Here is a 21,153-nt window from a genome sequence, read left to right as displayed (position 1 = left end):
CTTTGGGATCGTTGACGCTCCTTTTGAGCTCGACGATTTCGTTTCCTCTTCTCGGTTTTACGACTTTGTATGTCCGAGACTGTTGTCCTTTGTTGGCTTCCAAGATCGATACAACAATCGAAATTTTCAATTCCCTTGTCATTCGTGGTTGCGTCGTTAGTGTGGAGGTTTGTAAGGACAGCTGTCACAGCAACTGTTACCGCGGCTTGAAATGTTGCGGCGTCGATATGAAGGTTAGGGGCTTCATTGTTCGGCTGATTATTTCCGGATGATGACATGACTCTGTAATACGAAAGACAAGGAAATTGTGAGTGACTAAGGTTGGCTCTGTATTATTTTGGTTCTGACTAAAGATAAGTTATTATACATGAAAACTTAACATATACACATTATGATATAACCAAGACTAGGCGGATAGTAAAATGTGTGATTCTCCTTTAGTTTCACATCCCAACGAGGAAAAGAAACTAGGTTAGAAATCTCACATTCTATTGTCTACCAAGTCTTCGTTGTATATAACTGGGGAATGTATATGTGAGGAAATCATAACAAATAACATTCTTATTAATCCCTCTTGATGAACTAGAATTCCTAGTAAGGGCTATCATTGAACCTAGATGTATTTTGATTGTCCACCTATAGAGTAGAAGTAAGATCAGAGAATGATCTAATGACGTTTTTCGTTCAAACCGGGTTCCATTGGTTGGTGAATAACATGATTCAACCTTTGAAAGAAATTGGGAACGATCCCGGAGCTAAATTACTCTAGTCCAACAACTTGACTAAAGTGGGCTTCAGATAGACTCATCAGGAAGTATTTGAACAAAGAGTGTCACGGAATTATTCTGACTGAGAACGTCATTGATGTCTAAGATGTAGCAAATTGGGGAAAAATTGACCTTGGAGAGGGTCTTACATCACATCCGGAGCAGGAGAGTTTTGGCCGCCTCAAGGCCTAACTAAAAGTACTTACAGTACAAGATGGTTTCATATAGGATGCCACATAGGACATAGATAGGGAAAAGAAAAATTCCTTGTTAATAGGGAAAGGAAGTAAGGCATCTACTACTAGCGGCGATCATCCCTTTGGTGAACCCTCAGTTCAACTAGTTGCCACTCCATATCAGGCAGGTGCCTTTTGTATACCCTCTGGTGTACTCAGAGTTCTATAACTTCGGTTCGTGTTTCAGCCTGTGCTCGCAGCAAGGTTTCAGGGTCTCTCTTATACAATTCACGAGTGTGTTCAAGGCGATTGGTGTGGATCGTATGTATTCTTGCATTTGCATCAACCTCTGCGATACTATGGAGAGTTGTTCTACCCTGAATCTCGTTTCGGGCAACTCTATGGACTAGGATTGGAAAAATTCTATCTGCTGAGCTTCCTTCGTTTATGTTGTAGAAATTTTGTTCTCTATTAAACGACATATGTTGGTCTTGTTCTTTGCTCCAGGTTTCCAAGCACTCTACCCAAGGAGGCGTCGGGCCTTGAAAGCCGGTCGAGGGTTGGGATTCGGAACAAGAGTCATCGGGGTTAAGTTCTCCACTTCAGGGTCGGAGTCAGAACCATCAGCATAGCCTTCAGCTTGGTGACCATCCACAGGGGTTGGGTAATCATTCTCTGGCTCCCCTCCGAGCCATTTGGTATTGTCGTGGTTAGGGTAGTACGGGTCGTCGTGTGGGTGGAATCCAGCCATGATATCTTCGCGAGAAATGGGGATATAAGAAATAACTAAGCAAAAGTACTAATTGGCTAATTATATGATGATCTTTATCAGGTACTTCAACATATTGTTTAGTGCATACTAGTTATATGTATTCGGGACAGGATAGTCCTTCGAATAAGCGATCCTAACTCTAAATCCCCAATCCAACGAGAACAGGAAGTAGAGCAAAGATCCACAGATTCTAAGTCTATGACGTCCTGGATACATAAAATTTTAATGTATCCACTAAGCAATTATTGACCTATTGATAAAGATCTATTTAGTTCTCACATATGTAATTATAATGATGCCAAAATACCCCTATGGTATTTCATTGTGGTAGTGTTGGTAAGTTTTTAGACTTGTTGCCACATCACAACCATTCTTGGGCATATACTAGTCACTCCTCGGACCAGCATAGTTGATCAGGCTATGCCACTCCCAAGACTGACCATACATCCCCAGGCTTACCTGTGATATCCAACAATCATTACTTTTGTTTCGTCCTAAAATGATGCTGACCTTAGTATGTATGCATGTATGTATACTTTTAACAAAAGCTATGTATTCCTAAAGGTATAGTGGTTTTGAAACCTTAAAATCAGAGACCTTAGTCCCAATGCATTTATAGTTTGTATATCTTATGTGGTTTGATATACTTAGCTCACTATAAACAATGCTCTGATACCAATCTGTCACACCCCCAAACCAAGGATGGCGGAAACGTCTGGGGGTGGAGGACTTCATGTACAGTATCACAACAACGTGTATAATAGTGCTCAAAGTAGAAACAACCACCATATATATAATTGCAAAAGTTACACCAAAGTATATGTTTATATGTTTCAAAAGCAATTACATTATGATGACAAAATAAATTGTTGATGGTTTAACGTCCCATCCTCAAAGCGATGAAGTTTTCCTGTTTCACTGATTTCCTGAGAATACAAGTAGTTTTAAAAGTGTCAACACAAAGGTTGGTGAGTTCATAAGAGTTTTATTTGAAGTAGAAACCGCTTTTCCTTGTAAAATCGATATAGTTTGATTTCCAGAAAATCCAATATTTTCTTAGTTAAGTATGAATAGAAATATTCCTATATGATGCATTAATGAACCCTAGAATGACCCGTAGAGTTCCTCTATAATCGTCCAGTGTATATAAGTTATATAAGATTTAAATTAGATAAAACGTTGAATATAGTGGGTCTGCCGTAGGTCCACAACCCAACGAGGAACAGGAGATGAGGCGGGCACCACCAATTCTAGGCCAATCAAGACTAAATTCTTATATGACTCAAACATATACGCTCAGCGACTATAGTTGAAGTCTAACAATTTTAGATGAAGAGTAGTTTGATTTCCAGAAAATCCAATATTTTCTTAGTTAAGTGTGAATAGAAATATTCCTACATGATGCATTAATGAACCCTAGAGTAACCCGTAGAGTTCCTCTATAATCGTCCAACGTATAAAAGTTATATAAGGTTTAAATTAGATAAAACGTTGAATATAGTGGGTCTGCCCTAGGTCCACAACCCAACGAGGAACAGGAGATGAGGCGGGCACCACCAATTCTAGGCCAATCAAGACTAAATTCTTATATGACTCAAACACATACGCTCAGCGACTATAGTTGAAGTCTAACCATTCTAGAGGAAGTATAATTTTAATATCATAATAACTTTGTATAGAGACACGGCATTTTGTATTTGTACCCCTTTTTGTATAGAGACCCGGTACTTTGTATATACGTAGTCCTAAATTAGAGGACTGAGAAATAACAAGTATTGACCATACTTAAAAGTATAAATGTGGTTTCAAATGATGTGTAGTCGTAACTACCAAAACCAAAAGTGTACAGTAATATCTGTACTCATAGAGATAAAAAGGTGATTTTAAATCGACATAAAACTCATTTAGGTTTTTAAAATAAAATCCCGTAAACTTATGGATTGTTATATCCCTATGTGAGTCGTTATAATCATACTATGACTATGTGAACCTGCCACGACGTTCTCAGTGTCGCGAAAAATGAAATGACATTTGTCACCCGTAGACCTGCAGGTCCAACTGTAGCTAGCAGCAAGGTGTGGGGTGTCAATCCCAATATAGATCTATATACAAGTATCACGTTCTCCCTCAAGGAGATTCTGATTATAACTACCAGGAATTATATCCCGCACTCGGACGTACGGGGAGAGAGAGAGAGAGAGAGTCTCACAATATAGGGTAACAAGTTTACGTGAAATGTGTGTGAATATAAATATTTCTTGTATGAATGTACCCTTCTTGTATGAGTGCGTAGAGTGATGTATCATAAACTATACCTATTATAGTTTATCTAAAATGTATGTAATATGTATGAACTCTTTTATGGAAATGTATTAGTGTTGTGAATTTATCAAACCATAGATTAACAAATTTACGTGTTCTAAATGAATGAAATAATATTAATATGAATGACTTAGTTTCAGTTCATAATGATAAACTAGCAAGGAAACACATTCAAATATTAGAACTTATGATTATACACTTTGCTCAACATAATACAAAGTGTTATGATATTTACATGCTGTTGGCAAAATTTAGCAATTCTGCCCTGTTTTGGAAAAATCATAGAAAAATCATACGAAGTCGAAAACTAGATCCGTAAATTCTGAGAGTTCACAAAATGTGTCTAGTTTGCTCATAATTTTTATCACAATTTATAATGACCTCTTACTTGGGTGAAAAAGTCCATAATCACAGACTGGTCCGGATTGTTGTTTGAAATGATAGGCAGTTTTGTAAAAATCACCATAAATTGTAGAAAAATCGTATGGAGATGTGCAAGTAGTCATTTTAAAGCTAAAAACTTGAACTATTTGCACCTTCTACAGTTTTGAAAACAAAAATGTTTAAGATGCCCAAAACAGTCCGTGAATGGAGTTGAACTTTTCTGATGAAGGCTGTTAGAAAAATTTAGTTATGTTCTTAGTGTTTTAACTTGTATTCCCCCCCTGAAAACTTGAGAAAACATGAAAATGTAGGGGTATGAACTCACCTTGAGTGATTTCAGTAGGTAAGTGTTGAAGAAGAGAAGTGTTCAACCCAAGAACACTTGAAGAATCACTTGAAGATTCGAAGCTCTAACGCTAATATGATGGAGTTTGTGTAAGATATTCATGATTTGAGTAGAATGAAGTGAAATAATCATAAGGAGGATGAATTATACTTACTAAGAGTGGAAGAACACGTGAAGATCAGCCTTGAATCTCGAGTTTGGAGTGGGAAAAGTTTGAGAGAAAGTGGTGTTTGATACTTAGAGAAATGAGGGCAAATGAGAGAAAATGAGGAGAGAGGATGTTTGTTCCAGCTCTAAAAACGTGGGGATGAGTGTAAATTGAGTGGAAATGACATTGATGTGACCTAGGTAAGGTGGAGAGGTGTGGTTAGTCAAAGAGTGGGTGTGGGGTGGTTGCTTGTGACATTGGATAAGGCAAAGTCAACACTCCACCTTTAATAATTCACCCATTTGATTTTTATTATTTAAATAATGATTTTCATCAAAATATGTTTAAATTATGAATATTTAGAGTTTATTATGTTAAAATATAATTTCTGGAGAAAATCCCGCTTTAAAATCACGAAAAACGGGCTTAAAATGTTAAAAATATCAAAAATGGGCTAAAAGTGACAAAAATGCGAATTCTGGCCGAGGCTCGGCCTTCTGGTGCTGAACCGAGAGAGAGAGGGAGGCAGAACCGAGAGGGAAGAAGAAGGAAGGAAGGAGCCGAGAGGGGGAAGGAGAGAACAGAGAGGCGGAATAGGTAAGGTGACCGAGAACCGAGGCTCGGTCCTCGCGCCCATAGCCAACAGAGGCTCGGTTCGGAGATAGAAGGCGAGAAGGTCAGAACCGAACGAACTGTAGTGAACAGTACTTTCGGTTCGGTTGATGAACAGTACCTTCGGTTCGGCTTGGTGAACAGTACCTTCGGTTTCGGTTCCTTGCTCTCGGGTTCGGTTCTTGCTCTCGGGTTCGGTTCTTGCTCTCGGGTTCGGTTCTTTGTTCTCGGGCTCGGTTCCTCCTGGGCGAGGTTCGGTCCTGAGAGGACCTTCGGCTCAGGAGGGTTCGGCTCCTCCTTGCACTTGGTCTCTAAGAGGACCTTCGGTTCCAAATGTCCATTTTTCTCGTTTTCGCCCCGTTTTGAGCCGTTTTTGACCCGGTTAAGATGACCCGAATGATTCCAAAAGTTACGGGAAACTTTTGAGAGAGATTTGGGAGAGATTTCTCACACTTGGAGAGATTTGAGAGAGATTTGACATTCTTGGAGAGATTTCTATTACCGAGAGATATTTGAGAGAGATTTCACATACTTGGAGAGATTTGGGAGAGATTTGACATTCTTGGAGAGATTTGGGAGAGATTTGACATAGAGAGAGATAGAGTGAAAACGGTTAAGAGAGGTTCCGTGTGGGATAGTTGTAAGTGTCCGGCATCGCAATGCATGGTTCGTAAACTCTGTTAAGCCTTGTTTAAGGATCTTACACACTCCCGATGAGTATGCATCATTGTTTTATCGGTTTGGCTCGCCATGTACTACAGTTTTTAGGTTAAAGAGATCTAGTTGTACGTACTTTTCGATTTATGTTCTCTTATTAGAATAGAGAGTTGTTTAGTAAATACTGAACGTAAGTCCAAGTACACAAGGGTTAGTTGAGCTGACCGGTTTGACTTGTTGACTTTATTTGACTTTGAATTGACCAGAATTTGACGGTTGTCACATCATCCCCCCGTTAAAGGGAATTTCGTCCCGAAATTTGCATTTCGAATGGGAATCCAGGGATTTAGGGGAAAGATGGGGATGACTTTTCGTAGTACAAGAATTTGATTATGGTGAGGAATAACTCGCCCGATGTCACATGATTACTACTATGCATGCTTTAATCGATGCTAGATTTAGCATATAAAGAAATTCGGGATTTAAATGTCGATGTTAGAAAGACGTACGGATATTTGCGGGCGGTTCCGAAGTGGTTTCTCCTGCGGTAGTGATCCTTAGTATCCTCCCGTCTGCACCAGAGTTCTTTATGATTGGACAGTCCTTTCTAAGGTGTCCAATCTCGCCGCATTGATGACATATCTGGCTTGCACTAGCATTGGTGGTGGAAGTGAGGTGTTTAGTTAGAGTTACATGGACACGGGTGCCCTCCTCATTCATCCACTTCGAAACTTTCCTTTTATGGGGTCCGGTTTTCCCATCAACCTTGTGTGCAGGGTTTGTCCCGATGCCAGGGATTTGAGGAATTGGTCGTGCTGCTGCTGAAGGGGCAGGAGTTGCCACTTGTTGCTGTTGCATGGCAAGTCTTTGGGATCGTTGACGCTCCTTTTGAGCTCGACGATTTCGTTTCCTCTTCTCGGTTTTACGACTTTGTATGTCCGAGACTGTTGTCCTTTGTTGGCTTCCAAGATCGATACAACAATCGAAATTTTCAATTCCCTTGTCATTCGTGGTTGCGTCGTTAGTGTGGAGGTTTGTAAGGACAGCTGTCACAGCAACTGTTACCGCGGCTTGAAATGTTGCGGCGTCGATATGAAGGTTAGGGGCTTCATTGTTCGGCTGATTATTTCCGGATGATGACATGACTCTGTAATACGAAAGACAAGGAAATTGTGAGTGACTAAGGTTGGCTCTGTATTATTTTGGTTCTGACTAAAGATAAGTTATTATACATGAAAACTTAACATATACACATTATGATATAACCAAGACTAGGCGGATAGTAAAATGTGTGATTCTCCTTTAGTTTCACATCCCAACGAGGAAAAGAAACTAGGTTAGAAATCTCACATTCTATTGTCTACCAAGTCTTCGTTGTATATAACTGGGGAATGTATATGTGAGGAAATCATAACAAATAACATTCTTATTAATCCCTCTTGATGAACTAGAATTCCTAGTAAGGGCTATCATTGAACCTAGATGTATTTTGATTGTCCACCTATAGAGTAGAAGTAAGATCAGAGAATGATCTAATGACGTTTTTCGTTCAAACCGGGTTCCATTGGTTGGTGAATAACATGATTCAACCTTTGAAAGAAATTGGGAACGATCCCGGAGCTAAATTACTCTAGTCCAACAACTTGACTAAAGTGGGCTTCAGATAGACTCATCAGGAAGTATTTGAACAAAGAGTGTCACGGAATTATTCTGACTGAGAACGTCATTGATGTCTAAGATGTAGCAAATTGGGGAAAAATTGACCTTGGAGAGGGTCTTACATCACATCCGGAGCAGGAGAGTTTTGGCCGCCTCAAGGCCTAACTAAAAGTACTTACAGTACAAGATGGTTTCATATAGGATGCCACATAGGACATAGATAGGGAAAAGAAAAATTCCTTGTTAATAGGGAAAGGAAGTAAGGCATCTACTACTAGCGGCGATCATCCCTTTGGTGAACCCTCAGTTCAACTAGTTGCCACTCCATATCAGGCAGGTGCCTTTTGTATACCCTCTGGTGTACTCAGAGTTCTATAACTTCGGTTCGTGTTTCAGCCTGTGCTCGCAGCAAGGTTTCAGGGTCTCTCTTATACAATTCACGAGTGTGTTCAAGGCGATTGGTGTGGATCGTATGTATTCTTGCATTTGCATCAACCTCTGCGATACTATGGAGAGTTGTTCTACCCTGAATCTCGTTTCGGGCAACTCTATGGACTAGGATTGGAAAAATTCTATCTGCTGAGCTTCCTTCGTTTATGTTGTAGAAATTTTGTTCTCTATTAAACGACATATGTTGGTCTTGTTCTTTGCTCCAGGTTTCCAAGCACTCTACCCAAGGAGGCGTCGGGCCTTGAAAGCCGGTCGAGGGTTGGGATTCGGAACAAGAGTCATCGGGGTTAAGTTCTCCACTTCAGGGTCGGAGTCAGAACCATCAGCATAGCCTTCAGCTTGGTGACCATCCACAGGGGTTGGGTAATCATTCTCTGGCTCCCCTCCGAGCCATTTGGTATTGTCGTGGTTAGGGTAGTACGGGTCGTCGTGTGGGTGGAATCCAGCCATGATATCTTCGCGAGAAATGGGGATATAAGAAATAACTAAGCAAAAGTACTAATTGGCTAATTATATGATGATCTTTATCAGGTACTTCAACATATTGTTTAGTGCATACTAGTTATATGTATTCGGGACAGGATAGTCCTTCGAATAAGCGATCCTAACTCTAAATCCCCAATCCAACGAGAACAGGAAGTAGAGCAAAGATCCACAGATTCTAAGTCTATGACGTCCTGGATACATAAAATTTTAATGTATCCACTAAGCAATTATTGACCTATTGATAAAGATCTATTTAGTTCTCACATATGTAATTATAATGATGCCAAAATACCCCTATGGTATTTCATTGTGGTAGTGTTGGTAAGTTTTTAGACTTGTTGCCACATCACAACCATTCTTGGGCATATACTAGTCACTCCTCGGACCAGCATAGTTGATCAGGCTATGCCACTCCCAAGACTGACCATACATCCCCAGGCTTACCTGTGATATCCAACAATCATTACTTTTGTTTCGTCCTAAAATGATGCTGACCTTAGTATGTATGCATGTATGTATACTTTTAACAAAAGCTATTTATTCCTAAAGGTATAGTGGTTTTGAAACCTTAAAATCAGAGACCTTAGTCCCAATGCATTTATAGTTTGTATATCTTATGTGGTTTGATATACTTAGCTCACTATAAACAATGCTCTGATACCAATCTGTCACACCCCCAAACCAAGGATGGCGGAAACGTCTGGGGGTGGAGGACTTCATGTACAGTATCACAACAACGTGTATAATAGTGCTCAAAGTAGAAACAACCACCATATATATAATTGCAAAAGTTACACCAAAGTATATGTTTATATGTTTCAAAAGCAATTACATTATGATGACAAAATAAATTGTTGATGGTTTAACGTCCCATCCTCAAAGCGATGAAGTTTTCCTGTTTCACTGATTTCCTGAGAATACAAGTAGTTTTAAAAGTGTCAACACAAAGGTTGGTGAGTTCATAAGAGTTTTATTTGAAGTAGAAACCGCTTTTCCTAGTAAAATCGATATAGTTTGATTTCCAGAAAATCCAATATTTTCTTAGTTAAGTATGAATAGAAATATTCCTATATGATGCATTAATGAACCCTAGAATGACCCGTAGAGTTCCTCTATAATCGTCCAGTGTATATAAGTTATATAAGATTTAAATTAGATAAAACGTTGAATATAGTGGGTCTGCCGTAGGTCCACAACCCAACGAGGAACAGGAGATGAGGCGGGCACCACCAATTCTAGGCCAATCAAGACTAAATTCTTATATGACTCAAACATATACGCTCAGCGACTATAGTTGAAGTCTAACAATTTTAGATGAAGAGTAGTTTGATTTCCAGAAAATCCAATATTTTCTTAGTTAAGTGTGAATAGAAATATTCCTACATGATGCATTAATGAACCCTAGAGTAACCCGTAGAGTTCCTCTATAATCGTCCAACGTATAAAAGTTATATAAGGTTTAAATTAGATAAAACGTTGAATATAGTGGGTCTGCCCTAGGTCCACAACCCAACGAGGAACAGGAGATGAGGCGGGCACCACCAATTCTAGGCCAATCAAGACTAAATTCTTATATGACTCAAACACATACGCTCAGCGACTATAGTTGAAGTCTAACCATTCTAGAGGAAGTATAATTTTAATATCATAATAACTTTGTATAGAGACACGGCATTTTGTATTTGTACCCCTTTTTGTATAGAGACCCGGTACTTTGTATATACGTAGTCCTAAATTAGAGGACTGAGAAATAACAAGTATTGACCATACTTAAAAGTATAAATGTGGTTTCAAATGATGTGTAGTCGTAACTACCAAAACCAAAAGTGTACAGTAATATCTGTACTCATAGAGATAAAAAGGTGATTTTAAATCGACATAAAACTCATTTAGGTTTTTAAAATAAAATCCCGTAAACTTATGGATTGTTATATCCCTATGTGAGTCGTTATAATCATACTATGACTATGTGAACCTGCCACGACGTTCTCAGTGTCGCGAAAAATGAAATGACATTTGTCACCCGTAGACCTGCAGGTCCAACTGTAGCTAGCAGCAAGGTGTGGGGTGTCAATCCCAATATAGATCTATATACAAGTATCACGTTCTCCCTCAAGGAGATTCTGATTATAACTACCAGGAATTATATCCCGCACTCGGACGTACGGGGAGAGAGAGAGAGAGAGAGTCTCACAATATAGGGTAACAAGTTTACGTGAAATGTGTGTGAATATAAATATTTCTTGTATGAATGTACCCTTCTTGTATGAGTGCGTAGAGTGATGTATCATAAACTATACCTATTATAGTTTATCTAAAATGTATGTAATATGTATGAACTCTTTTATGGAAATGTATTAGTGTTGTGAATTTATCAAACCATAGATTAACAAATTTACGTGTTCTAAATGAATGAAATAATATTAATATGAATGACTTAGTTTCAGTTCATAATGATAAACTAGCAAGGAAACACATTCAAATATTAGAACTTATGATTATACACTTTGCTCAACATAATACAAAGTGTTATGATATTTACATGCTGTTGGCAAAATTTAGCAATTCTGCCCTGTTTTGGAAAAATCATAGAAAAATCATACGAAGTCGAAAACTAGATCCGTAAATTCTGAGAGTTCAAAAAATGTGTCTAGTTTGCTCATAATTTTTATCACAATTTATAATGACCTCTTACTTGGGTGAAAAAGTCCATAATCACAGACTGGTCCGGATTGTTGTTTGAAATGATAGGCAGTTTTGTAAAAATCACCATAAATTGTAGAAAAATCGTATGGAGATGTGCAAGTAGTCATTTTAAAGCTAAAAACTTGAACTATTTGCACCTTCTACAGTTTTGAAAACAAAAATGTTTAAGATGCCCAAAACAGTCCGTGAATGGAGTTGAACTTTTCTGATGAAGGCTGTTAGAAAAATTTAGTTATGTTCTTAGTGTTTTAACTTGTATTCCCCCCCTGAAAACTTGAGAAAACATGAAAATGTAGGGGTATGAACTCACCTTGAGTGATTTCAGTAGGTAAGTGTTGAAGAAGAGAAGTGTTCAACCCAAGAACACTTGAAGAATCACTTGAAGATTCGAAGCTCTAACGCTAATATGATGGAGTTTGTGTAAGATATTCATGATTTGAGTAGAATGAAGTGAAATAATCATAAGGAGGATGAATTATACTTACTAAGAGTGGAAGAACACGTGAAGATCAGCCTTGAATCTCGAGTTTGGAGTGGGAAAAGTTTGAGAGAAAGTGGTGTTTGATACTTAGAGAAATGAGGGCAAATGAGAGAAAATGAGGAGAGAGGATGTTTGTTCCAGCTCTAAAAACGTGGGGATGAGTGTAAATTGAGTGGAAATGACATTGATGTGACCTAGGTAAGGTGGAGAGGTGTGGTTAGTCAAAGAGTGGGTGTGGGGTGGTTGCTTGTGACATTGGATAAGGCAAAGTCAACACTCCACCTTTAATAATTCACCCATTTGATTTTTATTATTTAAATAATGATTTTCATCAAAATATGTTTAAATTATGAATATTTAGAGTTTATTATGTTAAAATATAATTTCTGGAGAAAATCCCGCTTTAAAATCACGAAAAACGGGCTTAAAATGTTAAAAATATCAAAAATGGGCTAAAAGTGACAAAAATGCGAATTCTGGCCGAGGCTCGGCCTTCTGGTGCTGAACCGAGAGAGAGAGGGAGGCAGAACCGAGAGGGAAGAAGAAGGAAGGAAGGAGCCGAGAGGGGGAAGGAGAGAACAGAGAGGCGGAATAGGTAAGGTGACCGAGAACCGAGGCTCGGTCCTCGCGCCCATAGCCAACAGAGGCTCGGTTCGGAGATAGAAGGCGAGAAGGTCAGAACTGAACGAACTGTAGTGAACAGTACTTTCGGTTCGGTTGATGAACAGTACCTTCGGTTCGGCTTGGTGAACAGTACCTTCGGTTTCGGTTCCTTGCTCTCGGGTTCGGTTCTTGCTCTCGGGTTCGGTTCTTGCTCTCGGGTTCGGTTCTTTGTTCTCGGGCTCGGTTCCTCCTGGGCGAGGTTCGGTCCTGAGAGGACCTTCGGCTCAGGAGGGTTCGGCTCCTCCTTGCACTTGGTCTCTAAGAGGACCTTCGGTTCCAAATGTCCATTTTTCTCGTTTTCGCCCCGTTTTGAGCCGTTTTTGACCCGGTTAAGATGACCCGAATGATTCCAAAAGTTACGGGAAACTTTTGAGAGAGATTTGGGAGAGATTTCTCACACTTGGAGAGATTTGAGAGAGATTTGACATTCTTGGAGAGATTTCTATTACCGAGAGATATTTGAGAGAGATTTCACATACTTGGAGAGATTTGGGAGAGATTTGACATTCTTGGAGAGATTTGGGAGAGATTTGACATAGAGAGAGATAGAGTGAAAACGGTTGAGAGAGGTTCCGTGTGGGACAGTTGTAAGTGTCCGGCATCGCAATGCATGGTTCGTAAACTCTGTTAAGCCTTGTTTAAGGATCTTACACACTCCCGATGAGTATGCATCATTGTTTTATCGGTTTGGCTCGCCATGTACTACAGTTTTTAGGTTAAAGAGATCTAGTTGTACGTACTTTTCGATTTATGTTCTCTTATTAGAATAGAGAGTTGTTTAGTAAATACTGAACGTAAGTCCAAGTACACAAGGGTTAGTTGAGCTGACCGGTTTGACTTGTTGACTTTATTTGACTTTGAATTGACCAGAATTTGACGGTTGTCACAGATTCCGTAATCATAATCGAATTTTAAGAACACACAATGTATCCTTTGACTGAAAATATTAAAATTTCTTAATCTAAGCTTTAGATTTTGAAACGGAGTATAATATTCTCTCCCTTAATTATAGCAAAACAACTTTTCAACCCATGCAACTTTGCAAATGGAATCTTTGTTTTTCTATAATTAATATTGCTAACTTGCAATACTCGCCATAACAATCATACAAGCATAACACTTATGCTCCCACTATCATGATGATTATCATATGAGCATAACATTTATGCTCCCACTAGCTTTGACATGTATTCAGAAAACAAATGAACTTCCAGAAAACAATGCCTATTGAATTTCTGAAATTCATATTTCTAATACCAGATGCTTCGATAAGCCTTTATCTAAGCTTCTTAACCTTATACACCTTTGCCTTAGATAGCTCATATGTGTGTTTAAACAATTCATAAGTTATGTTACTAAGTTCCAAATGTTGAAACTAATTGCCAAATCTCACAATTCGAACTATGGAAAGGGATGTCGTAACCATAATCGAATTTGAGAATACAATTTTCACAATTGCTATCTTCTTAAAATCTCTCTTAGTGAAAGCATTTCCTCACAGTCATTTTCATGAAGGAGGGAATCTTATGACACTTAGATTTTATGGTGTATGAGTTCCTATCCATGTGAATTTGCCAAAACCAAGGTTTGCGACAAATCCAAACTCATATGGACTGAACTTTCTTAATCTTGATATCTTGCCCTATGGTAACACGAGTGCCCACCATGTCTTCCAAGTAGTTTAGTAACTTGTCCTTACATATCAATTTACTTTCCATCGACTAAGGCTTTAGTGTGTTTCAAATGAGAACTCATAGAACTCATATACACAATTAACTCAATTGGAATGGCACAGAAACAAAACAATGTCAGCACGATAGGTTGTAAACCTCAAGTCGTGTGCTAGTGATGATCGATAAGGTTTATTCTTGATTTGTTCTTGAAACTTTTCAATACCATTAAGACTCCCACTGACTTCTTGACATATAAGATTCTCTTTTCAAGAAACATTTCTTGATAAACAAATATTCAAGAGTTAGTGAAGGATTTATCAAGGCAAAACACTTCACACAATTGGTCCTAGTTGGTCTTTGTCTTATCCAAGACATCACAACTTACTAATCTCAAATGTGCAAGAATAAGAAAACTTTTCCAAGTTCCATATTTGTGAGTGTTATAAACCTACTTAAAACTTTTCACTCAATGTCACAATCTTGACTTTAAGACTTGATATTGGAACGAAGTATGATTGACTTCTTGGTTTAACCATTTCTACAATACTTGATTCCTCTTCTTAGACATGCAATTGCACTAAGACTCACTTAGAGGATCTATTGAGACATGGTTCTTAATCTTTAAGACTTATCATAAAACACAATAAAAGGTACTCTCCCTTCTTTCTAGAAGAGAGAAACTTTTATCTTTCTGCCTACTTGATTCTTCTTTATTCGTTCTACTATTCATTGAAACTCTTTCAATCAATCTCAGAATTACACTTAATCGTATAAGTATAATCACATTTACTAAACTTTAGTAAATCATGACGAATATCTTTGTCACTCTTGTGGTGGACTTGATCAACGCACAACCTAGTGTACTTGATCTCCTAGTCCTTCAACTGACACTTTGCCAAAGAATTAGTCTAAGTTTCCCAAATGTGAAAGTTTTCCATTCATCATACAATACACATTGCATGATTCCAAGTTTCTATCCAATTGAAACTTGGGCGATGAGAAGGTCTCCCTATTTGGTACACTTTTGACATTTCCATAATTAAGAATCAAATCCATTTTGCTAATAATAGAAGTACATGAACATCAATTTTTCATATATTTCATTGTAAGGATAAATAAATAAGACAAAATCAAAATTTATTTTATTGCGGAAAAAACATGTCCTTACAATGCAATTCAACTGAAAAAACTATGTTAACAATCTATTCTAACTCCAAGTTGTAGCTCAAGAATCCATTCTTCAAGTAATGCGATCGAAATCCATTTCTTCATGATCAGATTCAGCTCACTTCTTTTCTCAAGCTTCCTTTCTTTTCTTCGATCCTACAAAACATCAAAATGTAATCTTATCACATCATGTATTAAGAATCTAGAATAGGAACTTAAAAGAGTTAGTTAATGGATTTTACCTGAAGCAGAGCCATATGTCTTGACTCTCCCATCTCTTAGATCTCTCAGGTAATTAGGGCAGCTTCGTCTCCAATGCCCCTTCTCTTGGCAATAAAAGAAAATAGACTCCTTTGGCACAACACATCGGACAATCACAGACTTAGTTCTTTCTGGACTTCCAATGTTGCCAGTGTCCATTGAAGTTTGGGAGTTTGATTCACTAGACAAATTTGCTTGACCAGCACGCCAAATCATTGCTGATTCAGCAGTTATAAGCAAATAGGTGAGATCAATTAGGGTCACGTCGTGGTCCATCATATAGTACTCTCTAACGAACTCACTATATGATTCAGGAAGTGACTGAAGAACCCAGTCAACAGCCAACTCACTTGAAATCTCGACACCCAACATGTTTAACCTATCAATGTATGACTTCATCTCTAAGACGTGCGCACACACAGGTTTCCCATCTTCGTGTTTACTTGCCAAAAGGGCTTGAGTGAGCTTGAACTTTTCAAGCCTTTGAACTTGTGGGTCAGGGAGAATAATTGGAGGAGGTGGAGGAAGTGAAGCATGACTCTCATTTCCTTGATCGTATCTCGGAACGTCATCTTCATTTGGAAAGCTTGTTCCAAAGGATTTGGGAAGACCATTGTAAGATTCAGACATCTACAAAACGGGAGAAAATTCAAGTTAAGTTGATTAGAATTCTTGATGCAACACCCAAATGAAACATCAAGCTAGGATCCAACACAATACTCTACAACCTAGAAGAGGGATGTCGTAATCTAGTTGCAGAATATTTGAAGGTAGGTAAATGACGATTTACCAATTTCCACCATGAAAAACGAAAAAGAAGTTTAAGTTTTAAATGAATTGAAACTCCTAGATCTTTTGAGACTCATTGAACTCTTCAATGGCATGTTTAATCTCGATTATGCCCTACTATTCGTGACTGGGATGCCGAGGATCACAAACAAGGTGTAAATAACCATACGAATCACGTGGTGCACCCAATGCTACTATCACCTAATCAATGTTCCGGTCAGCCACACACACTCCATTGATCTATGATTAGCATCGAGCCACCCTTTGCCACCAATGTCATCCCCAAATTAGTGTGCCGGTTAACCACACACGCTCCACTAACATTTGACAAGGGTACGAAGTGTAATTCCATGGGTTAGCATACAACTTCACATTTTGCCTAAAGTAACTATGATTTGGGAATTTGAAAAAGCATTTAGTTACTTTGCACTTCATTATACTTATAATGGAAGGTTTCTGTCCTATCCTACCCGTTCGGCTAACGACCCTCCACTAGTCAAGAGTGCGGTGGGTAAGAGTGGATACCCATTCAATCGCCATTTTATAGGCAATTTCCTTAAACACCCCTTATAGAGTAGCTTCGTGAATGAGGCCTACTAATGGTAAGACTGAATTTTTAGTTATACATATATAATATTAAACTTTTAATGTTATATATAGTATAAGGGTGTATTTTACACTTTTAAAATACTAGGTGGTTTAAATTATACTTTTAACTAACCAAAATCATTATGGATTTATTAAATCTCTTTTAATTATACACTTAATTAATTTAATAAAACCATAAGGGTTTAATTTGAACTTTTCAAAATCAGGGTTTTGGAATTTAGACTTTCAAAATTAACTTTTAATCAACAATTTAAATTCCAAAACTTGAGGGCAAGTTTTGAAACTCTTCAAAACAATTAGGTTTTAATCTCACTTAAAATTTTCGAATTTAAGACATTTAAATTAAAATTTTAAATATTAAAACTCTTGATTTAATAATTACCATAAATTAAACAATTAATTTAAATTATTAAATCACAAGGGATTATCTAGATCATGGGGATAATTACCAATTATACATCTAAGATATCCTAATCCCTTGAATCCCTCTCTAAATCTCGAAAATAAGGGATGGGATAATTCAAGATCTTTAATTACCATATTTAACAATTAAAAGATAATTACAAGATATGGGATTATCCAAATCCCTAAAATTTAGGATCTAACCTTGGGGAAGGAGGTAATTTCGAAATCCAAGGGTTGGATAACCCTAGATTTCAAAATCTTGGAGGCTAAGGAAAGGATTTGGGAAACCCTAGCAAAAATCGCCATCAAGGGTTTTGCAACCCTAATTGCGAAAATTACCTAGCCTTTAGGGTTTATTAGCCATAAACCCTAATATGTCAAGTTCACAAATTTGAATAAAAGCTAATTGAAAACAAAAACCAATGTCTCTGATACCACTGATGGGTCTTATACAAACAATCCTATGTGTGCATGCAACCCTAGTATTGGATCTATGTTTTCACTATTAGTTATACAACTTTATGAACACTAAAAGAAACCTGGCATGCTACTATAATTTTCGAAATTCATATATAAAGCTAGAATACATACCTTTTGTTGTTATATAGCAATAACAACTAGTTCCTTGAATTTCCTTAGCTCTTGAAAGCAAGTACCACAAGTGTAGTACCTCTAATGGAGTCACAAACACCATATGCAACTTGGATGAAGAGGAGAAGAAAAAGAGGCACCAAAAACGGCTGGAAACCCTAATGGAAGTGTTGTTCACGTTTTTGGGGCTTAAGGGTCCCTTTTATACATGTAGGCTATTAGGGTTCACAACTAGGAAACCCTAATCTGACTGCTTAGGCCCTAAGCAGCCCATGGACTCCTTAAAGATATCCCTTGGATGATTTCTAATGGGCTTCCCATAGAATTCGTTCAACCTATATATTATTAGGTGATCCATAGCCCAATTATAATTATCTTATTATTACAACTTCAGTCCCCTAAGTTTAATTAATCTCTTTTAACCACAAAATTAATTCTTAATTAATTCTTGACCAATATTAATTAAACAATATGATTTCTCCTTTAATATATTATTCTCATAATATATTAATAAATCATATTTAAACCTTTCTCTCCTTAAATCATCCTACATATTGCTATGGTGAAGGCAACCCAAAAGGACCATGCTCATAATCGGGTCAAGTACATACCAAAACAGTTATGGACTTAGACACTAATCCAACAGATATTTCAATGGACTTCATGTTGGTTCTACCAAGATCCAAAAGTGGAAAGGACTCTATTTTTGTGATTGTTGATAGGTTTTCTAAAATGGCTCACTTTATTGTGTGGAATAAAACTAATGATGCATCTCACATTGCTGATTTGTTTTTTTAGAGAAATTGTCAGGTTGCACGGAATGCCAAAAACCATTGTCTAAGATCGGGATTCTAAGTTTTTAAGTTATTTTTGGAAAACTTTGTGGGCAAAATTAGGGGCAAAACTCTTGTTTTTAACAACTTGTCACCCACAAACTGATGGTCAAACAGAAGTGGTGAATAGGACATTGTCCACTTTGTTGAGGGCTTTAATAAAGAAGAACATCAAAACATGGGAGGACTGTTTGCCACATGTTGAGTTTGCATACAATCGTGCCACTCATTCTGCTACAAAAATGTCACCATTTGAAATTATATACGGTTTTAATCCTATGAGCAGGTTAACTTAGATGGAAACAAAAGGCTGAATTTGTGAAACAGTTACATGAGAAAGCAAGACTAAATATAGAAAGAAGGACAGAGCAAAATTCAAAACAAGCGAATAAATGGCGACGCAAGATGACTTTTGAACCTGGTGATTGGGTTTGGTTACATATACGAAAAGAACGATTTCCAGCCCAACGACGTTCAAAATTGCTTCCAAGAGGGGACGGTCCTTTCCAAGTTTTAGAGCACATTAATGACAATGCATACAAATTGGACCTGTCGGGTGAGTATAATGTTAGTGCAACTTTCAATGTCACTAATCTAGCTCCTTTTGATGTAGGTTCTGATTTGAGGACAAATCCTTTTCAAGAGGAGGGGAATGATGCAAACCCACAGCTGTCAAAAAGGTATCCAATTTAAATGCCAGATGGACCGGTTACAAGGGCACGAGCTAAAGCATTCAAGGAGGCATTGAATGGGTTGATTAGAGAATTTTGTACTCAAGAAAGTGCATGGAGACCCATTGGACCTAATCAAACTTGGATTACAATAATTCAAGTCCAAGAGTGATTCACAAGATCCAATAAGAGCTTTATCAATCCCATTTCGTTTTTTCTATATTTTAATATGTAATTTTCGTTTTTATGTCTCCTAAATAAGTGTTGGAAAGATAAAAGGGTCTTAGGTTACATGAACTTTGTGATAAACCATGTCTAGGTTCATAGTTTTAAACTTGGGGGTTAAATGCCTTAAATTAAAGACACTTATTTAATTCATGGCTCTTTAGGTACTCTTCCCATGGTATAAAAAGGGGTCTATGTATCCATTTGAAATCAATCAAGTTTTGAATACAATTTGTGAGTTTTTAACTTTTTTCGTTCTTTGAGAACTTTAGAACTTATTAGGTTTTCATAGCTTGTGGCGTTCAAACTTATCAATCAATTTGGTGGGTTGATTGTGTCGTTTTATACCAAGGTTCTTGTCTCTTTATAGACAACGGGTCGCGGTTTCCACCTTTGTTTTACAATTCTACAACCAAAAGAACAATCGGGCGAAATGTGTTCAAACCTCAATTTTTGGTGAGATCTCATCATCTGTCTCTTTCCTGAGCTATCAATACCAATCAATATACCCAAACATAGGCCTAATCCCAAAACAAAAGCCCAACACTAGGTAGGCTTTCCAAGCCTACTAGTGGCCTACTAATGGCTCAATTTGCTAAATTGGGCCCAATCCCTCTAATGGGCCTTACCTTAAGCCCAAACATATTCCTGGCCCAAAACATCTGACTTTTGATGGTCCACTAAGGCCCAAAGGCCCAAAATACAATACCTGGACCAACCCGAGGTCCAAAACACTTCAAGCCCATAACTGATGAGTAGGCGGGGCGTACTCCCTTGTACGCTAAGCGTACTAGCTGAAGGTGGTGTATGCTGCACGTACCTGCATGTACACCCAACTTACTCCTCTGTTAAGCTACTTTTCCATTAAGTGCTTAATACTCCATTCTAGTAGCTACAATTACAGATCCAAGTCGTCTTCGACATCTTAAAGGCCGAAGTGACAGATTCTGCTTATACCCTTGGCCTCCGAAGTCGCTACCGAGCATCTTTTAAACTAGGTGTTACAACTCTCCCTGACTTAAATTAGATTTCATCCTCAAAATCATGCATCTGTATCCCCATCATACCAAACTACCTGAGCAACACGGCCACAAGCCCGAGAATACCACAACCTTTCCAAGGAAACTAAGACCAACCCTGTAGTGTTCTAAGACTCGAAGGTGAAACGAATTCCTTGCAACATAATTCCGCTTACTCAATCGGAAACTTGAAGTCTCGAGATGGCATGTCTCCCTAACAGACCGCCCACATCGAATCGTTGCCGAGATCATGACACTTATCTCCCATCTGGCTATTCAGC

At 38.0% G+C, this 21,153-nt stretch overlaps 1 pseudogene; it reads left to right on the top strand.

Annotated features, from left to right (window-relative positions):
- The window catches only part of LOC145007088 (uncharacterized), a 57,806-nt pseudogene extending 38,006 nt beyond the window's left edge, over nt 1-19,800 (top strand).
- The last annotated feature ends 1,353 nt before the right edge of the window (nt 19,801-21,153 follow it).

The sequence above is a fragment of the Lactuca saligna genome, chromosome 7 (assembly GCF_052625555.1).
Source record: "Lactuca saligna cultivar CGN05327 chromosome 7, ASM5262555v1, whole genome shotgun sequence".
In the NCBI taxonomy this organism is placed as follows: domain Eukaryota; kingdom Viridiplantae; phylum Streptophyta; class Magnoliopsida; order Asterales; family Asteraceae; genus Lactuca; species Lactuca saligna.
The sequence above is the reverse complement of the archived record's forward strand: the minus strand, read 5'-3'. Positions and strand labels throughout refer to the sequence as shown.